The following is a 6,598-nucleotide window of genomic DNA, read 5'->3' on the forward strand; positions in this document are numbered from 1 at the left end:
CCGTGCCTAGGATTGGTACAGAAATCCATGTTTCCGTTAAACTGTGATTTTGCGGAACTGTTTGATTTTATTTAAAGGACCACTGTCCAGGGAAAGACCTTTTAAGCGAAGGAGCCCAGTTTTTCGATCAAGTACCGGAGATAGTCTGTGCAAAATGCTACAGTGACACGCGTGCCACAAAGCAACGAAAATACAAATCAAAGCTCTCTCATGCTCTGCTTCAGGAACCAAGCTTTCCCGTTCCCTGCGCTGGCCCGTCGAGCCGCAGCTACGACGTATTTGTCGAAAACGACGTCCATTAATCCGTCTCGCTGAGGGTGAAGGACGGGTGTCTACCGCTCGCTGCGCGCTTTTCCCTCGCCACGGCGAGACTAAATCCAGCGGCGCGCGCTCCCTCGCCCGTATATATATTTTTTTCGCGCACACGGAGTTCCACGCCCCATCTCCCGCCAAAAGCGGAGGAGGAAGGGGAATTTATATTGCGGAGGCTAGACGACCGGGCAGGAGATTGAAAAACTTTTGCGAGGGAATGGAATTAGAGAAACACTACATAATCGGGTGATTGCGGTCGCTGTAAATGCGTTATTACTTACTCTCTTCAAAAACATTTTGCGGCCTTGCGGTCTGGGGGCGACGTCTCACAGTCACCGGGAATAAAATATTTTCGACAGAAGGGTGGACAGTGGGCGTGTTGAGGCGCTCGGCAATCTTAGCGAGTGATGCGATTGAGGCTATTTCAGACGCTCGGCAGAATTTGCGCCGATCTTAGGTGGCATGTATTTGTTCAAATGCTAGTGCTGTTAATAATTCTTCCAGTAATAAAGATCATGGAAAAAAATTTGAAGCAGACGACGGCTAGCACTGAAAAAAATGGAAAAAGTGTTGCTGCTGCTGCTCTTGCGACACTGTGCGCGCCATCAATTGTATTTTTTGTTTTCTCGTGCTATTTCTGTTATTTTATTTTCTTTTTATTTTCAAATTTCGGTTCAGTTATTCTTGTGACTTTTCTTTTCAAAAGGTTTTGCTTGGTTCATAAATTTCCAAGTCCTCCAGCCTCCTTATGAATACGCGACAAATTATCGTGTACATCTGGAGAAAGTCAGGAGGATGATTCAATTCCTGAAGTGGCGTGTTAGTTCATTAGGACACTGCTGATCGGAAGATTCGTTGACAAATACACTGCTTAGAATCATTTTGACGCTGTTAATTAGACGCCAAACGCCTTCTGTGTAAAATTCGACCTCTACCCCTCTGGCGCCACTAGACTGCATGAGCGGTGCAGCGCCGCACATTGAATTGATGTCAAGTGCACTCTCCGGCATGATACACCCTGTACAGCTCTGTTACACATGAAGTGTGTGTTTTATACGAGTTGTTGCAGCGGAGCTGATATTTGGTTTTATATTCTTGAACGAATTAGAGTTTTATATTTTCGCCTATACAGTCACTGCAGCTCTTGAATTTTCTCAACGTGTCTACTAACATTCGAGAGAGAAGGCCAAACTGCTTAGAATGGCCATATAAGTGACACATATTCCAAACGTTCATTCCAGATGAAGCTGTCCAAGAAAAGCTGAATAAATGGTGTTCCAAAACCTGCGATATAGGTAATATATTATTCAAAGATTGTACTGAGCAAATAAAAGAAGCGATTTTCACTGCATTTTATGACTAAGGTACCCCATAGGAAGAAACGAAAGTTTTTGTAATGTAGCTAAAATTTATTCGAGATTGTGCTCTATAAGCAACTGAAACCCCCAATTTCAAAATAATATCAAGTTGAAATGGATCCTAACATAATGACGAATGTACCACAGGTTACAGGAGCTTATCTATCGCTATTTTTCGGTAAATAGTTTTCTTAGAATGTACCCTGTTACTTTTACATTATATTTTTGCCATCGAAAACCATTTTGGCACAAAACGTAACATGACACATCATAGCAACGTGAACACACATATATAGGCAGGAGTGTTACTTTCTTTTGTCTCGTTATCCTTGCGCAAGTATTTTTGAATATATGGCGTCACCAGACGTAACAATCTGCACTACCGTTTGCGTGACTTAAAAGGCAAAGATGATTAAAAAATTTTAGCGGCAGAAAACGCAAGGGGCTTACGTCTAATAAGCTGCCTCGTGACGATTCCTGGCCTGTGTCATTTAAAAAATAAGCCTGTAAATTATGTATAATAAACAGATTACTAGAGAAGGCATTTTTACTAGTTCAACCTACTGTTTAGATTTAAAATGTACATCAAAGAAAAAATGCAGCAGTATTGGTCGCCTGTTTAAAGATTGCAAAGCATCAATATTCTATGTTTTTTCCATATAGACTTCTTCACATATTAAAAATGTCCCCGATTGTTTATTTATTACTCTTTTGTGAAAACCATGCTACCGTTTGCTCTCAGCCCAAAACAAGCATCACGTCCGCGCATTACCTTGTTCCAATATACTGTACCGTTGTGAAGGATGTTCTACACGTCTACAATATATTATTTGCTATATATATTTGTTGCTCATGAGTTCACAGTTTTATAAGCACAGTCAGATTGTAATACAGATCTAAACTCATTTACATGCAAAGGTTCCTAAATTTCTTAAACATTTGCTTCCTTACTTACGCAAATTATCCCGATGCCACATGTTGGTGTTGATCTGTGCTTTCACAGCAAGCCGCAAACCCTATGGATAAGAAAGAGGCTTAAGACAGGTGCTGGAGATTCGATTAGTTGCCGTTTGCGTGTCTCCAAGTCAAACAGACAATACAACCCTTGTGCGGCAATATATTCATAGTTGTTAATTGACGTCCATTTAGCAAAGGACCATCCTACCAGGTTGATGCTGAGAGACCACCTTCCTGTGAAGCCAACATGATGTGTGCTGAAGAAATTCAAACCCAGATGGATAGAGGAGTTTATTCCTTGAATAGGTAGCAGTTTTGCAGTGAAGTTTATTACCTGGCCAGCTTCTCTGCACTGGGGACAAAAATATAGAGGCCGTCGATGAGAAGATGTGCGAAATGGAGAAAAACGGTGTTGGTTGGTTTCTGGCATGTTCTGAGCCTGAGAATGATCACAGCTGACATGGTGCCTCTGACTCCAACACTCGGTACCATTTTGGCGGAAAAGTCGAAAATAACCGATGCCGAGAGATATCATATATGCAAGCTCTATAATTGAACGCAGGGTTTCAAGACGTAGGTGCGATCTCCTTTGTGCATTAGGTATCCTGCTTCCTTGCGTGTCCATGTAAAGCGTAATGCGTACTTTTCTCGAAAGGTAGGATGAAGGCAGCCCAGTTGGTTGGGCGAAGACAAAAGCAGAAGAATAATGGCGGAGGAGTTATAGCATAGAATGGAGTTGCGCTGTATTGAGGGTGACGTATAATTTTACCAGCAAGTGTAGATTCAACTGTCGAAAGCAGAAAAGGGGTGGCTAACACGACTCCGACCAGTACCACAGTAGAGACCGTGTCGTGTCATTCAGGGGTAAGTTTCAAGCCACTTAGCAGAATATTGGTTGGGCAACAGAACATTCCTTTTATTATACGCTGAAAAAGTTGGCCTCACCTAGCCACAACCGCCTCACTGTTGCAAGGAGATGAGGAAATCAAGATGAAGACTGCAGTCGAGAGGTATCACGAATGCGTCTAGAGGCCTGAATATTACGTTCCAAGTCTCGCAAACTTTCAAATAGAAGAAAAACAAAGGTCTACTTGAAATAGACACGTTTGTCAGCGACCGAAGGTGTTCAAGGGAATACCGAATATATATATTGTTTGATATTTTAGTCATGCTCTAGCCATTCAAGTATGTCCTCACCGGCGGTGCAGGCGAAGTAGCAGTACTTGTGATAAGCAGGGAAGAAGGTGCTAATGCTGACCTGCGAGAGGCAGTACTGTCCTGTCACAAATAGGAATGGAATGTTCTAAACCGATATGGCTTCGAGTGCCACAAGATCCGAGGGGTAAATATCGGTGTAGCCCGTTCAAAGAGGAAGCCAGGAGTGCAAAGACAATGTGGCAAAATCCCATGAGAAAACACACGCAATATAAATCACAAAAGTGACACAACAAGCACTCCACAGAGGAAACAGTTCAAACGATTTTGTAATCATGTTAACTGATAGCAAAACATCTTTTCCTTTTTGGAATGTCAGCATTCATTTCTTTTCAGCGCTTGAGCCAGCCTAGATTAGTTAGGGCACATACTTTCTTGGGAATGCCATCGTTATGCTATGAAAAGCTCACAGACCTGCTTTCTTTAGCGAACCGAGTGGCCATGTTGCTTGGATGCTTCAAGCTAAGTAAGAGAATTCCTTGTCGCCCTAAAACGCATATAGTGTTTAAAACACACAATTCAGCTGAAATATAGAGTTAGAGCAAAACTCTACGCACTAATGTTAGCTTGAACGTAGGCTGCAGCAGGCCACAAAACAACCATATGCAATCAATATCTCTTTCGAATTATCGCACGTAAAGATATTTAGGTCTCCTTCTCAAAAGTTGTATATTCTGGCTGTTGTTAACTTCCAACAGGGACCTTATGCATAAACGGCGATCTTAACTGTAGAAGCGAGAATATTCACGAGGTTGCGCCATGTGAAAGAACCTATTGAATATTCCTGCGAGGCACGTCCTGTGAACAAGGGCTACTCATCAGCAATATAGGGCTCTGCTCATCAGTGATCATCTTCACAGGCATTTCAAACGCTTTCAAAATATTTTCCTGATATTGCGTTGTACTTTCGTTTTTGTTTATTTGATTTTGGTATGTTTGCGAACCGCACTGCTGAAGAGAACATATGTCAAATGTAAGAGGTTTTATAACGAAGGAGAGAGCGTAATGTTCGTGCATCAAAAAATTCACGCTGAAGCATGAAGCAACAATTTACTTTGTACAATTCTTAGATAAGCGCACAAGCACTGTCGCTTGCTGGTGCGAGTCTGAAATCTCTTGCGAAGTGTATATGCGCTCAGAACATTCACGATAACATGTAGAAAATGAATGTCTTCATCAGCATTCCGACATTGGCAACAGTTACAGAGAGATCATTGTTTTCGCCCCTTAGCCGCAGAGTAAACGAAGAACGTACGAAGGTGTGAGAGAGCTGGCGGACCTTCCACTGGTGAAAATTAGTGTTCTGGCCTTCGTGAAGAAAGTTAAGCACTTCAGCCTCTCTCTATACATTGCCTTGATAAAACGACTAGGAATGAGAACAGCCCCTGAAACCGGTAGACTAAAATTACCCTTTCAACCCCTTAGAGAACATAAAGGTGCAAAGGTAAAGGTCGTCTATTTCCCGACGTATCTGTCTCTGCCGCTAATAAAAATATTCGATACGTGAGATAAAGTTAAACCCTGCATGCAGTACATTTTGCAAGGGTTTTCGTTTAGCGCCCATATGATTCTCGTTTTTAAGGCTGTCTAGATGCATCGAGGAATTGCTGGCCGTCTCAATAAACTTACACCGATCCACGCAAATTTTTTTAGCAGGCAAATATAACGTAGAATTAGTAAACAAGAACAGCATAATTGTTTATTTAAAATCACGCCTTTCATCACACTCAAAGTTCAACTAGCAACGACCAAGACAAAAAATTTATTATTGCACAGTAATGACTTTTGTTTGTGGCGCTGGAAGGACGTCCCTATTACGGGACATCATTTGCCTCGCCGCTGCCGGAGCTCAGTAGACCAAGGCCCACTGGGCCTTCAGGTCTCAGGTGTGCTGGGCCGCGTCATAGCCCTCTCCAGAAGGCTGATTTAAAATTTATGTTTTTTATAAATTGTAATTTATGCTTCTTTTCTTCAAAGGTCATGTGGTATAGATTAGCCTGTTGCACGTAAAATTTATACTTATCGGTGAATGTCAGGTACATGAGTTTTATTATGAAGGGATTAAAAAAAGGCTGTTTTCTGACGTATAATGCGGCAGTCCTCGGATTTGACTTGTTATCAGAACACTTGAATAAACTGTACGCATGACAAGCAACCATTGATACAAGACTTATAAACATCTCCTCTAGGCAAAGACTCTAGTCTGCGGGGATCGCGATCTCATTCATGCATCTGAAATCTCAATATGTCGCATAATTGGCACGCTTAAAGAGATGCGCTAAACAATTTCTCTAAAGAAATAGTAAATTGTTCTTATAGTACTGTTGTGGAAAATGCTAGCATTCTCAATCAAGTTTGCCATTCTCCAAATTGAATATCGGGCTTGCTGACAGCATTATAATAACGTCTGCTAATGGCTCAATGTGTAAGGCAGACAGGAAAGGAAAAAAAAGCGGGGTTGTTGCATAAATGAGAACAGATTATTATGTCGAAGCACGTTAAGCAGGAAACGGCGATGAAGCCTGTGAGTCGAGGCTTCATAAGGCTTTAATAAGGCTTCATAAGGTGAGTCGAGGCTTCGTATATAAGGGTGGGCTTTTCGGCAGTAGACGCTCTGCAGCCTGCTGCCGAATTCTTGTTGGATTCAGCGCCCGGGACGCCCACCACAAGTGGTACATATCGGCCTCTGTGCTTTCAGAATGGCAGACAGGACACTTAGTGTGGTGCAATAAGTGCTGAAGCTGAGGCCATGTCCT

Source organism: Amblyomma maculatum, chromosome 10 (assembly GCF_055883805.1).
Source record: "Amblyomma maculatum isolate TAMU_Amacu chromosome 10, ASM5588380v1, whole genome shotgun sequence".
NCBI classification, from domain to species: domain Eukaryota; kingdom Metazoa; phylum Arthropoda; class Arachnida; order Ixodida; family Ixodidae; genus Amblyomma; species Amblyomma maculatum.